Genomic DNA, 17,019 nt, shown 5'->3' on the forward strand with positions numbered 1-17,019 from the left:
CTTAAAGTCCAAACTCAATGGAGGAAATACCATAAAGGCAATCAACACCTGGGCAATCCCAGTCATTAGGCACACAGCTGGAATAGTGGACTGGACTCAAGCAGAACTAAAAGCAATGGATAGGCAGACCAGAAAAATAATGACAATGAATCATGCCCTTCATCCACGCAGTGACATTGATAGACTTTATCTACCAAGGCAAATAGGTGGGCGTGGAATGCTACAAGTACATCAGATGGTTGAAGAAGAAAAAATGGCTTTGGAAGAATATCTGAAGAACAATGATGAAGATGCACTGAAATTAGTATATCAGGAAGGTTTACTAACTACTGGAGAGACCAAACTGGCCTACAAGAAAGACCAAATTAAGAACAGAATAGAGGCATGGGAAGACAAAGCACTACATGGCCAATACATGAAAAAAATAGCTGGGAAAGCAGATAATAATAAAACCTGGCAATGGCTAAGAGCAGGAAAATTGAAGAAAGAGACCGAGGGACTAATTCTGGCTGCACAAGACCAAGCCTTAAGGACAAATGCATACAAAGTCAAAATTGAGAAGACAGCAACAGACAGTAAGTGCCGCCTATGCAAAGAAGCTGAAGAAACAGTGGACCACTTGGTAAGCTGTTGCAAGAAGATTGCACAGACTGATTACAAGCAGCGGCATGACAAAGTAGCAACAATGGTGCATTGGAAGATCTGCAAAAAATATCATTTGCCTGTAAGCAAAAACTGGTGGGATCATAAAATAGAGAAAGTCATAGAAAATGATAAAATTAAAGTGCTCTGGGACTTCAGAATTCAAACAGACAAGCACCTGCAACATAACACCCCAGACTTAACAATTGTCGATAAGAAAGACAAAAAAGTCTGGATAGTGGACGTGGCAGTGCCTGGAGATAGCAGAATAGAAGAGAAAGAACTGGAGAAGATAACAAAATACAAAGACCTACAAATAGAAATAGAAAGACTGTGGCAAAAGCAAGCAAGGGTAGTACCAATAGTCATAGGCTCCTTGGGTGCAATCCCAAAACAACTGGAGCACCACTTGAACACCATTGGCATTGACAAATTCGCTATTAGTCAATTGCAAAAGGCGGCCTTATTAGGAACTGCTTCCATCCTGCGACGATACCTGTAATACCATCAAACATCCACATCTGCCTATCCCAGGTCCTGGGTAAGGACTCGATAGGTAGACAAAATGCCAAATCCAGTCTGAACATCTGGCTGACTGTGCGATGATCCATAATAATAATAATTTGTTTAATGGCTGTTCAAAATTTCAATATAACTGAAAAAAAAGCCTTATGACCAGTCCTCTCATTTACAACGATGCATCTCTGTGGTCATGTGATCAAAATTCAGGCGCTTGGCAACCAACATGTATTTACAAATTTGCAGTGTCCTGAAATCAAGTGATCACCATTGGTAATCTTCACAGCCAGCTTCTGACAAGCAGTCAATGGGAAAGCTGGATTTGCTTAATGACTGTGTGATTCATTTAACAACTGCAGTGATCCACTTAAAAAAAATATGGCAAAACAAGCACCTTGCTTAGCAATGAAAATTCTGGTCCAAATTGTGATTGTCGGTCTAGGTCAGAGTTCCTAACCTTTCCGGCTTTGTGAATAGATGGGGACGGGAAGGAGAGGAGATGCTTCTGCCTGGGCAGCAGGCAAACTCACGCATGCAGCTCCATTTGCATGACTGGTGCCTGCTGCTTGCACAAATGGAGCATGTGGTCCGCGCTTGCCGTCTACATCTGCACCCTGGTTCCTAAAGTTTCAAGGCCCAGTATTAGACTGCTGCCCAGGGGTTGGGGACCCCTGATCTAGGACTTCCTATATGTTTTTGTTCTGCATCGCTTTTTCCCCAAGTTCCTAAATATCATTTCACTGAGTTTCATTTATGGATACAGTATGTTGATCTTTGTTATTAGGAATGGCCCTCAAATGCAATTTTGTTGGCATTTCCAAATATTCTTACAGGACTGTCTAACCTGCTATTTTTAGAGCATTCATTCTGTGACACAGATTTGATTTCATGGTGAACAGAAAGCTTTTAAGGGCTTTCAGTTCACTTGTTAATAGTTTCAATTATTGATTTCCACTTGTAACTTCTTCTCTGTCTGGATAATGCTTTGCAGACTTACAGGCAAATAAATGTAAATAAATGCATGGAAATTTATGAGCAATAGAATGCTAGAAACCTAATTGCTTGTCTTTTTATGAAGGGATGCTTGACAATTAATGGACTACTAAAAACACTGGTGGCAGTAAACTGAACACTTAGTGATCTTGAAATAGAAAGCATCAGCATTATTTAGCTGACATTATCTGTGTTCAGCTATTATCTAGCTCAGACTGGCAAAGCATAAGTGATGATTGGCTGATGGTATTGACTCCAAGCCCCAGACTTGCAATTACACATAAAGCACCATCCTGAAAGCATCTGAATTTTTCAGCTAGTAAGGATAATGCAGAGAAACCCCAGGTTAATTTTATAGTATGTTGCTAGTGAGTGACAAATGAGAAAGCTGAAGGTATGGTAGATGTCCAGATTGTTTGAGATTTATTTTTAGCTGGTAAAGAAGGTGACTGAGGACAGACATGACTGAGGTGTACAAAATCACAGCAAGGACTCCCTCTCTTCAACCAGGGTCTATGCAGGGAAGTGATTAGAAGATAATTTAAAACAGTGAAAGAGAACACTTCTTCACACTGTGTATAATTAACTGGAGGGATTCTGCAATAGCACTGTAGGGCTCTATATAACTACAGAACCCTCACATCCTGGACATAAACTGTTTCAGGTCCTTCCCTCAGGATGCCCTGCAAAGCATTACATGCCAAAACAACTAAAAACAGAGACAGTTTTTTCCCCTTGTACCATCACTTTGCTGAACACCTAATCTTCCTGATACTGTCTTATGTCTAAGCACATTCATATGTTGTATGGCTGTAATATTATTATTATCCTTCTCATCTTCTCTACTATCCCCTCTTATTGGTATCAGTATTATGATTATTACCCTATTGGTTTGCATGTACACTGAGAGCTGCTGCACCAGAGACAAATTCCTTGTGTGTCTAATCACACTTGGCCAAATAAAGCTATTCTATTCTATTCTATTCTATTCTATTCTATTCTATTCTATTCTATTCTATTCTATTCTATTCCTAAACAGATGAGTCAATCAATGCAGTTTCCCTGGCCAAGCTTTGCCATTGCATCCTTTCAAGGGCTGAGATAGAATGACTGACCTAAGGCAGAATTAGAATTAGGTCTCCTGGTTTCTAGCTCTCTAATCTAAAGCCAATATGGTGTGATGATTAAAGTGTTGGACTAAACCTCAGGTTCAATTCTATCCTTCGCCATGGAAACTCACTACATGACTCTCTCTCTCTCTCTCTCTCTCTCTCTCTCTCTCTCTCTCTCTCTCTCTCTCTCAAACTTTGCTCATAGGATTATGACAGTAGGTACAAAATTATGACATATTGTTAGTGTACAGATGTACAAATATAATAATAGAATAGAGCTGGAAGGGACCTTGGAGGTCTTCTAGTCCACCACCACCACCCACTTAAGCAGGAGAACCTACACCATCTTAGACAGGTGATTGTCCAGTCTCTTCTTAAAGATCTCCAGTGATGGGGCACCCACAATTTCAGGGGGTAGGCTGTTCCATTGGTTGATTGTCCTCACTGTCAGGAAGTTTCTCCTTAGATCCAGGTTGCTTCTCTCCTTGATCAGTTTCAAACCATTGTTTCTTGTCCTTCCTTCTGGTGCTCTAGTGAACAACCTGACCCCTTTTGCCTTGTGGCAGCCCCTCAGATATTGAAACACTGCTATCATGTCTCCCCTATTTCTTCTTTTCTTTAGAATAGCCAAACCCAAGTCCTGCAGCTGTTCTTTGTATGTTTTATCCTCCAGGCCTTTTATCATCTTAGTTGTTATTCTCTGAATTTTTTCCAAACTCTCAACATCTTTTTTGTGATATGGTGACCAGAATTGGCTGCAGTGTTCCAGGTGTGGTCTTACTAGGGCTTGTAAAGCAGTACTAGTACTTTGTGTGATCTTGATTCTATGCCTCTGTTTATACAACCCAGGATTGTATTAGCTTTTTTGGTTGCTGCTCCACACTGCTGGCTCATAGTCAAGTGATCGTCCACTAAGACTCCAAGGTCCCTCTCACAGTTACTGTTTTTAAGCTGGGTCTCGCCCAATCTGTATTTGTGGCTTTGTTTTTTCCTGCCTAAGTGTGGGATTATGCTTTTCTCCACATTGAAACTCATTTTGTTGGATAAGGCCCATTGTTCGAGTTTGTCAAGATCTTTTTGGATCCTGAGTTTGTCTTCTGATGCAAAGTATGAGTTAAGCAGCTCTGCTTTCTCACTATAGCTTGTAATTTCCTTGCCATCTTCTTTCTTTAGTGGGCCTACAGTTTCCTTGACTTTTTTCTTGTTGTTAATATGTTGGAAGAAACTTTTTTTTGTTGTCCTTGATTTCTGTTGCGAGTCTTTGTTTGTTCTGAGCCTTTGCTTTCCTGACTTCTTCTTTGCATGTTCTGGTTGTCTGCTGATAATCAGCCTTGGTTATGTGCCCCTCTTTCCATTTTTTGTATTTGTCCTTTTTGTCTTTTAATTTGTTAGACTTTGAAGAAACATGCAAGGACCATTAAGGAAAGGTCAAGGAAGAGTGGAGGAGAAAGAAACTCAAGGTAAGCCAGCCTTGGTTCTCTTGGGTATAATAGGAGGCATAGGGAAACTGAGACTTTCAAGATTCTGTTAATGTCTGTCAGTGCTTTTTTTCTAAAAAAAAAAAAAAAAAAAAAAGGTGCCAGAACTCACACATGTCATACAACCCGGCCTTGCCTACTCTACAAGGTTCCATCCAAAAAAGGTGCCGGAACTCCGTTCTGGGCATTCTATGAAAAAAAAAAAACCCCTGTCTGTTAATATCACCTTATAGGGATATGGATGACATAAACATTTAATAAATAAACTTAATAAATAAATAATTAAATTAATAAATGTTTCCGGACCTGGCTTATCTTGAAGGGCTGACAATTAAGCTCCCAGAGAAAAGGCAGAGTATAAATCTAACCAACAAATAAAAGAGATAAATTTTCCCTTTTTCCTCCAGTGTTAAGTAGCAATAGTGGGCCATGAGACTATCCAGCTCTCCCCTCTATATAAAAGCTGTAGTCAGAGAACAGCTGTAATAAATCATATCAGTCTGTAGGGAAAGGATTTGATCTGAGCATTACTTTAAAATAAATGTCAAAGCAGAGTTTCTTGAATAAATCAATATTATTTCCATGATAGTGTATTTATCCAATCTAGAAACCAAAGGCCAAGGAGAACTGTTTGCAAGGTCTTGCCTGGTTTCCTGTTTTGTATGCCAAAAGATACTGGTCTTTTTTTTTTTTTTTTTTTGCTGATTTTTCAAACCTTTCTCTTCCAGGGAAGATCACAGTGCATATCCTATCTTTATATTAGTGTGTAAATTTTGTTCATTAAATAGAACAAAAAAAAAAGTTCTGAATGACATCAAATTACAATAAAATTTCATTTAATCAATAAATTCATTCATCTGCAATTGAATAAATAGTTATATATAATATAACTAAATGAACTGTTGTAAGTAAAGGACTACCTGTAGTGAGATGGCTGAGAGGAAAAAAAACTACATTTGAATTCATTTCATGTATAGTGACATATTATGAAAATTAAATATAATTAAAGTGGATATCAGCTAAGAGACCCTGTTGGATCTCAGAAAGCTATGGAGGGTCAGTCAGAGCTGGTTAGTGCTTGGATGTGATATCACTAAGAAATGCAAGAACTATAAGCTAGACTCTTTTATGACCTTGAGTATGGGTGACTGGATTGAGCTGAGAGCATTAACTGGCTGGATGCCCTTCCTGATACCTATGTGGAGTTTGCAGCAGATATTTTTTCTTTGCACCCTAGGAGAGAAACATCTGCCGCTATCTAGGATTGAACTCTCAATCTTCCAAGTGGGAGGTGAGCATCTTCATCTCTAGGCCACCATGCTGCTCAGGCTATAAGCTAGACTGAAAAATGAAAAAAAAAAAATCCCACCATTTTTGCATTGTTGCCAAAAGCCTCCTACATAGACATGTTCACAAAGTCACTAGAAGACTTTCCTAACGATTAGCAAGATTCTTCTCTAATTGTGCACTTAATAACTTCTTTCACATTGAAAATTACAATTGATGATAACTTTTGGTAACCTCAGAGAACCATGCCCAAGATTGTCAAATATTTTGTGCAGTTTTAGGAGTTCATGTTTGCTTTAGTGGCATGAAAATTGCATTTCTGTGAATAGTTAAGAAATTACTGGAATAGCAATTTAAGAGAAATATCACCTGTGCATGTCCATATAAACAGCCATATGACTGATTTACCTGACTTTGTTCTATTAATATTTGTGTATTAGATTAGCCTCAAGGTTAATCTGGTATGAAGATCAGTTCTAAGGGCAATGTCCAAATTTCTTTGTAGACTGCTTAGAGGAGTTCTTACTGAAATTATAAATTAAATTATAAATTTAAAAAATGCATAAAGCTATTTGAAACTAACCCTTCCATTAATCCTATTTAAATAAAAAATGCATCACGATCTTACCTACCATCCAGAAACTCTGAACAGCTAGTATTAAAAAAAATCACCAGTTTCTACCTGTTTTTTCTGGACATTTTCTGCCTCTGTGAATGCTTCTTGAAAAATGTGAGCCAATGTTCAAATATCTCTTTCTTTTCATTGAAATGTCCTTATTCTCCATTTATCCATCTTTGAATATTACCTTAACTTCTTCCCTATCACTATCAGTTCACTAAGCATATTCTTAGTGAACTTAATCAGACCGCTTTCCACTTGGTGTCATAACGAAATTATTTTCAGCTAATAAATTAATCTATAATTCTTGAATTATATGCATTTTGTGTAATAATTTCCAGTTTTGACCTGTTGTTACTTCCAATGTTGCTATTCTGATGGGATATTCACAATGTGAGTAAAACAAATGGGAGATATCATGAAGCTTGAAAAATAAAAGCTTTTTTTATCCAGCTGATTATACAACTGGAGATTTATTGCAGTGGTTATTGTATTCATAGATGGGTGATGGCTGGATCGATCTTATTCCTGTGTTATCTTCTGGGACTATTCCATCTTTCTTCTTTTATAAATAATTCTGAATATCCTTGATAAAAATAAAAAGGCCTGGCTACATGCCAGATTGCTTCAAAGTGATAACTCTAGTCCCACTGGGAAAATATGAATATCGCTATGCAGTACTCTGTGCTCAGTTTTCCAAGCTTATTAATGAATTCTGTAAAAATAATGGCCTGGCCACCCTCAGTTATTCCTGGGTGATGCATACTCACCATGCAGAAGAAAAACAAGAAAGTCCAGCTGCCTCTTGAAAAAAAACATCTTTGGGACAACCATGACCTGGATGACTAAGAATTTTCATACACATCTAGGAATAGTAGTGGACCACTAGCTTAACATGAGCAAGCAATGTGATGCTGCAGCTACAAGTGCTAATGCAAACTTAGGTTACATTAATAGAGATACGTTAATAGAGATAATAAGTTCAAGTTATAAGAGACAATAGTTCCATTACGTTATATAACTATAGCCTGCATTAGGAGGATTGTGTCCAAAATTGACCACAGCATTTTAAAGGGGATATGAAGACATCAGAACCAGTTCAGAGGGAGAACTACCAGGATGCTTAGGGATCCATAAACCAACCCCTATAAGGAATGGTTAACCATGCTTTGCATGTTTAGCTCACAAAAGGGAAAATACAGTGTAGTCTGGAAAAATCACAAACCCTGACATGTGAAACAGGGGGTGGCCTATTGTTGAAAGCAGACCAGGGCAAGAATCAAGAGGTTGAAATGAAAACAAAAACAAAAAACTTCTGAGTTTTCCTGTCAAACTGTGAAACATATAGACAAAGTTACAGACCAATTTATGCCAATTTATGTGTCTAGCCTACACATACAGGTAGTCCTTAAGTTAAAAAATATAATGGAGCCTGCCCATTACAGTAGTAAGTCATGACAGTCATATTCAAATTTGGTGTGCTTGTAGAAGTGACTCCGGGATTTGCACATACCAAGTTTCAAAAACCTGAAATGTATAGTTTCAGTTTATAAGGAACAAAATGCTCAGAAAATCCATGTGCCAGGGGTGATAAATCTTGCCAAGATCTCTCTAATGGAGAACTGTTGTGCTTCTCTTTTACAGTTGTCAACCTTTTTTGGAAGTGATGAGCGTGCCAGCTGTGAACCATCTGGTCTAATGAGAAGATCCCTACCAGCTTTGAATTGCAGTTCAGCAAGGTATGAAAGAGTGCCACAAGATTGGTGCTAATATGGGTACATTTGTTTTACTTACTTTGGCTAATTATTGCAAATTTGGCTATAAACGAACAAAGGGAGATTGCATCTTTCCAACAGTGAACTAGTCTTGAGATTTGGTTTCTAGATAACAGCTTCTGAAAATATATAAAATAGGAATACTTTCAAAGTAGCCTCATTTCAATAAAACATTCACACACCTGATTCTTTACATGTTGTAAGGACTATGTTTTTATTAAGGGTTTAATCCAAATACTCATGGGAGCAAGTCCCAGGGATAAGAAACAAGAGATCTTTCCAAGTGGGATCACAGAGGGAGATCTGTTTCACAGTTCTTTCTTCCTTAAACCAACAGGGTATAATCTAACATTTGATGATGATGCAGAAAGAGTGTTGCAAGCTTAAGATGGAACTATTGCACCTGAACTTCAAGATGGCAAATAACTCTTGTATGGCAACAAAGCCATAGACAACTCAAAACCATTGTTGTCTAGTGGTCATCTAGATTGTGGCAACTCAGATACAATAGTTCAGTTTCATCCCCCAGCCTGGAATCCAGTTCCACCATTCTATCATCTAGCTCTTCCTCCGATGAATAGTAATTTTTTTGCATTACCATATCTGGTCAAAAAAATTTAGATGACCACAAAATAGAAGCAAATCTATGCCTCCGTTTCCAACTAGTGGTTATCCAGATTTTTTGCACACCTGATATGGTAGTGCTAGAAGAAAAGCAGAAAAATATACAGGCTTGGGCCAGATTAAAAATTATCAGGCTCCAATTATCGTACTTTGGATACATTATGTGAAGACCCAGCTCTCTGGAGAAGGCTCCTATGTTGGGAAAGGTAGAAGGAAAGGGAAGAAGAGAACAACCAGTAGCAAGATAGATGGGCTCGGTTAGAGTGGCAATGGTTGCACTGTTAGAAATACAGGTTATGGATAGTGTGTCATAGAGCAGGGGTCCCCAACCCCCGGTCCATAGACCGGTATCGGGCCGCAGCATGCCAGCAACTGGTCCGCACAAACAAGCAAAGCCCCATGTATGGGATGCAGGCAGTACACAAAACCACGCACTCTCCAGTCCACAGAAAAACCTTTCTCCACAGAACGGGTCCCTGGTGCCCAAAAGATTGGGGACCTTTGTCATAGAGGAACTGCATTATATCATTGTTAACATTTGATACTAATTTGATGGCACATAATCAGATCAGGTTATGCATTAGATGGCTGCCAGCACAATGCATGCAAACTTATGAATTTATTCTTCTGCATGTACATTTTCATTCTAATACTCAGGCATGGATCCTTTATGTTGGTAAGTTGAATTTGGGACAATTAGGACACAATATCCTTATCAGAAATATCACCCACTGTTACTTGTGAGCACTTGCTGGATTGGATCTTCCATTTTCTGGGCAACTTTTTGATATATGTTGACATATATATACTAAGTCATATTTACCATGTTGATGCTTGTTTAGCAAGATGAGAAAAGATTCTTTTACAGCCAATGTAATCTGCCAGAATTTAGTGGAGATGAGAAAAAGAGGAAGATGTAAGCAAAAAGGAAATAAAGAAATAATACTGTATAGATATAAGACCAATAAATTGTCTTTTCCAAATATGGAAGAGATTGTTTGCCATCAACATGGGAAAGTGAGAACATAAGTAAAAACAGGCAAAATGTTCTTAATTCTGTCTTTGCTCTCTTTTCTTTTTTTAAAAAAATCTTTCCTTCTTGTTATTAGGACAAACCTCCTCTCCATAGCATTGAGGGAGTCTAAAGGAAATAAAGATAGCAGAACTGTTGTAAGGAAGTCGTTTAGAATTATGTTACAAAGTTAAAAACTCAACTCTGGTCACTAACTCTTCATCACAATATAGTACAATATAAATAGAGTACAATATAAATAGAGATGTCTGGGAAGCAGAGAGACACTATGGCAAAAAAGTCGTGATGCCAGCCATGTCCACATGACCAAAGCCTTTGCCCTTTTTTATGTGGTTGGTCTCTGATTGTGCAGTCGGAGGGGGGCTGCTAATTTGGCTTTTTTTGATCCTCTCCCTTGCAGGGAAAATTCATGTTATATTGATGCAGTCTAAATAGATGGTGAGAAATGGGGCTGTTGCAGTGATGAGATTCAAATATGTGAACAACCGGTTCTCTGTGTGGATGCTGCTTCTGGAAGTCTGTTCTGGGCCTGGGCAACAAAAAATTAGCTACCGGTTCTGCCAAGTGGTGCGAACTGGCTGAATCCCACCTCTGGGCTGTTGTCACAAAACTGCCCCTGGCAGTAACAGTGAATTTCTTTTAGAGAATTTTGGGTTGGAAGAAGAAGAAGGAGGAGGAGGAGGAGGAGGAGGAGGAGGAGGAGGAGGAGGAGGAGGAGGAGGAGGAGGAGGAGGAGGAGAAGAAGAAGAAGAAGAAGAAGAGGAATAAGAAGAAGAAGAAGAAGAAGAAGAAGAAGAAGAAGAAGAAGAAGAAGAAGAAGAAGAAGAAGAAGAAGAAGAAGAAGAAGAAGAAGAAGAAGAAGAAGAAGAAGAAGAAGAAGAAGAAGAAGAAGAAGAAGAAAACAACTTGTTTCTTTCATTGTATATCATGGAAATGGAATATGTAACGTTAGCTGCCATAATAGTGGACAATATCATTTCAGTGGTTAGAAACATTTAGGAAAGGAATTATAAATAAAGCAGCCTCCGTTCTCCTTATGGCATGCTTTTTAAGTGACAACCAAAAAGATAGGAGTCCTATCGAAAGATTAGGGATTTTGCAAAAGATAAAACAATTGTTTTCTAACATGGCATTTCTTATTTATAAAGTTTTTATATCCTGACCTGCTAATGCATATTGATTTCATGTATGGACATTTCAGAAAGCTATTATTTCAAAAACCTAAATAGAAAATGCTGGTTTTCAGAAATAACAGCATGGAAAGATTAGCGAAATATTGTCACATAAAATCAGAATTCTCTAAAGCTTTTTTTTTCATCAAAGCTTTATTTTGACAAAATTGAAGCCCTCTGTTCGCATTAGCTTCAGGAGTTTATTTTTGTTCAAATATATATTGTTTATATAAACAGTGAAAAGGCTTGTTACAATTTTTCAAAGAGTTTTGTGTGAATAAATGGATATGAAAAAGTTCTATTTCATGTACATATACCAATCAGTTTTGGCACAAATGTAGTACAATAAATGCAATTTTTCCCAAACAGTACAGAACAATAAACAAGATCTCTTTCAGCAAAATTCTTGTCTATGGTGTGGTTTGGGCCCAATTCACACAAACATTCAAAAGCTCATATTACTTTGCCAGTTTTGGGAGATGGGTCATCCTTATCATTCTGCCTGGGGGCCTGAGATACTTTAGAGCACTCTCATCCATTTTTTTAAAAAATTGTCACAACAGCATGAATATGCATCCCATAAAACAATTCACCTTGTAAGCTTGAAAAAAAGCAATTTTGTGAAAGTTTTGTATCATCATATATAGAAGACCTGGAGGAACGTTGTCCATGGGGTCGCGATGGGTCGGACACGACTTCACAATTAACAACAACAACAACAAATATAGGAGACTTGATCTCCACTTGAAGTTTTAGATTAGAACAGATTTAATTTCTTAAATCTCAGCATTCAATTTAATTTGCAAATGAAATATTTGAACCTTTTCATGAAAAACAAAAGACATTTTTTGCTCCCCACCATGCAAAATTCAGGATTTACAAATAATTAGGCTGATAAATGTTCTGCATCAATAAAATGTAAACATTATTTGCTGTATCATTTATTTCCTCTATTTAATTCTATTCTACTCAGAAAAAACTAACAAGGAAAAGTAACCATAGATGTCTTGGGGGTAGAGGCATATACAAGCAGGTATCCTCGTGTTTTTCTGCAAATGACATGAATTACATATTTGTAGCAGAAGTGATGATGTAATTATACAACTTCCTCATTTGCAGAATGACATCATGGCCTACGTACCATTTGGGGTAACTGTGGATATAACTAATGAATAAAAAAAAAACAGAAAATGTAATAATCATGAAAGGTACTTGAAATCAAGATTAAAGTATGTATTATTAAATTATTAACTTGTAAACATAGGTACTTATTTTTTCTTCCATATCCCATTACAATAAGTTGATTAAAGACCTGTCTTACAGCAGACATGTCAAACTCGTGACGTCACGTGATGTCGCACAACGTATTGGGCCAGTTTTGCCATTGCCGGAAATGGGATCGGTGTGGCTTCCAGATGACGTGTCTGGTCTGGGGGCTGGCAGTTTGACACCCCTGTCTTAGAGAGTATTTTTTTTTTTCCAATTTACATTATGCTTGGTTTGTTTTCTTATTTGGCAATAAGATTATGATGAAAGGTCTTTTTCTTGGTTTTTTTTTATGTGATGAAACAGGACAGTTATTGATGATACTTAACACTGATAACGCTTCTGGATTTTACCTATTGTAAAGTGTACATTTGTCACATCAATCAATCAGTCTTCTCTCTATGCAAATTTTATTTTCTTTAGTAGATTTCTATGCCATCTTTTCTCCCTGAATCAAGGTGGCTTACATAGGGTTTTCCCTTTTTTTATCCTTGGAAAAACCTATCAAGTAGGCTAAACTGAGAGCAATTGGCTCAAATTTGGCCTGTAAACTGCCACAGCTCAATCCTAATCCAACACTGTACAGTAAATGCTACACCATACTGGCATATGCAGATGATCTGAGAAGCAGACAACAGAACTTTTGTGAAGCACAGAAAACCAACAATAAGCCAAGTTGCTTACAAGTGAAATGTTGACAAAGGTATCTATAGTATAAATTTATGAAACTTCACAAACTTTTGTTGAGATCCACAACTGCAGTAGACAATGCATGAGAGAAATGGGTAATGGATGAGGATATTTTAGTTTTGAATGGGACACAGAATGGGGTACAGAAATTGGTGGTTTATTAGTAACACTAAGCTTGGCTTCTTGGATACTTCACAAGGTGATCATTGCTCAGAGTTACATGCAGAATTCTTAGAGGTGGATAATCCACAGTACAGGAAGTCCCCGATTTACAATTATTTGTTTAGTGGTCATTCAGAGTTAGAATGGTGCTGAGAAAAATGACTTACAACCTATTGTCACAGATTACTATTATAAGGATGAGGATCAAACTCACACTAACTCCTCAGTTACAGGATCAAAATTTGTACACTTGGAAATTGGTAGGTACAGTATTTACAACAGTTACAACATCCTGGGTCATGTGATCACCATTTCCAACTTCTCCTAGGGGCTTACAAAAAGTAAAATGAATGGAGGAAGCTGGATTTACTTTGGAACCTTAGTTAAAAAAATTGCATAACCAGGTGTGACTCATTATTTAATAACTGCATCTCTTAATGATACAAGTTCCACTCCCAATTGTGGTTGAAAGTCAAGGACTATCTGTATTATTTTTAAAACGTTTCCAAAATTTTCCTGAACTCTTTCCACATTTCCTAATTCGTAATTCACATCAGAGTGTAAAATACAAATAGGATGGTTTTAACTGGTTTTCAGTACTGTGATTAATTATGGTTCAGTAAGTTAAAGTCAAATTGCAACTTCAGCTTTCATGGTTGAGAGGGCAGGAAGAGAAGAGTGTGCCATAGCTGTCCTCATCCACCTTCCATAAGTCTATTTTATCAATCTTTTTATTGTCTGAAAAACAAATACTGAAGGAGCTAAACTTGAGCCAGGAGTAATGTCATCAATGGTGGTGGTAAGCTTTATGCCAATCAACAGCAAGCAATATGTTCCCCCCCCCCAGGCCTGAAAGTCACAACTGGGGATATGGAATGTTATGTAGCAAACTGGGAGGAGAGGCTTCCCCCATGTTGATGCAGGAGGAAGAGGTTGCCCATGAAGTAAGGATTCAGAGTAAGATCACAGCTGACATATATAAGAATATATGTGCTGATGAAAGGCAGTGTGATTTCTTCAGCCTGATTGAGTCAATAACTAAGGCAGAAATTGGGAGTCTATAAAAGCTATGAGGATGGGCACATGTGATCTACAGAACTGCCCATCTACTTGTGGATTAAATAATGTAGCATGCTCTCTATTTCCTCAATCTCCACCATCACTGTCTGCCAATCTGCATCTGTTTTAAATAGGATGTACTATCCAAGTGGTATTTGTCACTGCTCTCAGAAGACCATACTTTCTACAAGGGGAGTATTTCCTCTGGAATATCTCTATTTTTGCTAAAAGGTGGATGATGAATAATGCATAATCAATCTGTTACATCCTGAGAAATCTTTCCAAATGCTCCTTGTAGTAATAGATCAATTAGACATTTCATAAATTGCAATTAAGCACACATAGAGTTGAGAATTCAAATGCAAAAAATAAATCCCAAACAATCATACCAGACACAGTTTTGTCTTGGTCTATGCAGAACCTTTCAAGTGTAGTATTGATCATTGATTATTTATATTAGATTAAATAATTTTGACCCTTGATGCCAAGAAAAAAAAATCTGACCTCCCTATTGCTGTGAATAAGAACTATGGCACAAACATCCTTGATTTATGACTATTTGTTTACTGACAATTAAAAGTTACGATAGCCTCAGAAGATATGTCTGATGACCCATTCTCAAACTTACAATCATTGTACCACTCCCATGGTCATGTGATTGCAATTCAGGCGCTTGGCAACCAACTCACAATTGTAAGAGTTGCAGTGTCTTGCAGTCACATGATTGGAATTTGTCATCTTCCTTGGCTTCAGACAAGCAAAGTCATTTGCAGAAGTCAAGTTTATTTAACAACCATGTTATTCACTTAAGAAGGTGTGATTTGCTTAATGGATACGGTAGAAATGGTCATAAAATTGGATCTGGTCTTAATGATTCACTTTATAACTGCACTGGCTTATGACAAAAATTCCAGTTCCAATGGTGGTTGTAAGCTAAGGACTACCTGTATATCTGGGAGAAAGACTCATGAAATATAAAATATTTCCAAATAATTAGAATACTGCCTATTTTTTTTTCTCAGTGAAAATCTTGTTTCTAGCAAGCAGAGGTTCAATTCTTTTTAAGAAAAAAGAGAAGATGAATTAATACAGTCCTATAGAAAGAGCCCATCTTTTTGCAATGCTTTTTGGGGGTCCTCCCTCACTGCTTAACCAAGGAGGGCAAGCAGAGAGAAACTGTACTGACTTTTTGTAATACTATACACAAATGAAGAGGGTTCCTCAAGCTCTCTGCTTATGCAAATATATCTCTGAACGCTTCTATAGGATGAGGCAAGTGTGAGTTCGAAAAGTAGCTCAAGGTCTCTGCGATCCCTCCAGATTAGGCTGAACATGGCAGTTTAGTTGATTTATGAATGGCTCAGCTGATGTGCAACTCCAATTATAATCTCAATCTCAAAGAAGAATTTATCTTGCAACAATTTCTTTCTTTTCTGCCAAGCATGAGGCAGTCCATTCCTGCAATGAAGGAAATCTCTCTCTCTCTCTCTCTCTCTCTCTCTCTCTCTCTCTCTCTCTCTCCCCAGTTCCTGATCTTGATCAAGCTCCTTAAAAAAATGCTGAATTGACTCAGCAGTGGTAAAATTAAGAGATTTTTTTTCCTCTCCCCCTTTCTATAAATCAAATTGCTGTGCCTAGCTCCGAGCTGCTTGCTTTTATTGTTATGTTTCTTTTGTATGGACTATGGACGGTACAATGAATTTTTCTTCTTACAGCCTAAAAAAAAATTGCTTTTACTTACAACATATTGCCATGCTTTCCACCTGCAGCCAATAGCCATTATAGGCACTGGGAGAAATGGGCTGCAAAATGGGTGACATTCTGTTACGCCACCTTCACAACTCTTCATGAACTTTCTAAAAACATAAGAAACGAGAGCCTGGTAGAATTTTCTTTCTTTTTTGAAAATAACCGGGCAAAACCTTCTGAAAAGGAAGAAGGCATTTCATTTCGTTTCAGGTTCACAATGAAGGTGAAGAGGGTTTCTCTTGCTCCAAGGCTGGTATGAGCTTAAATAAGATTGAATGATATATACATATATTTTGCAGGGTCCTGATGATCAGTTGGGGGAGGGGCACAATGAGTCAGCAGTTAAAGTCGCCGAGCTTGTCAGCTGCAATGTTAAGAGCCCACTTCAGGTCCGAGTGTCATGTGATGGGGTGAGCTCTCGTTACTTGTCCCAGCTCCTGCCAACCTAGCAGTTCAAAAGCATGTAAATGTGAGTAGATAAATAGGTATCACTTCATGGGGAGGTAACAGCACATGGCCACATGACCATGGAATAACGCTGGCTCCCTCAGCTAAGAAATGGAGCTCAGCATCGCCCCTAGAGTCAGACACAACTGGACAGGGGAAAGCTTTAGCTTTTAATGATCAGCCAATGGGACAGCAGTGATTGACTTGTTCTCAGAATTTCAAGATTATAGCTGAAGTGAAGATTATAGGCTGTTCCCTTTCAAATCATTTGAGAGAGATTTGGTACTACAGGGAAGCCCTTTATCCCAAACCATCTCTGGAATTAAAAGGCAATTTAATCACATTTTCACTCCAGCCCAATGATCCACAGAAGGATCACTCATTCCACTCCT

This window comes from Crotalus tigris, unplaced genomic scaffold (assembly GCF_016545835.1).
Source record: "Crotalus tigris isolate CLP2741 ecotype Arizona unplaced genomic scaffold, ASM1654583v1 scf7180000017861.769447, whole genome shotgun sequence".
NCBI classification, from domain to species: Eukaryota; Metazoa; Chordata; class Lepidosauria; order Squamata; family Viperidae; genus Crotalus; species Crotalus tigris.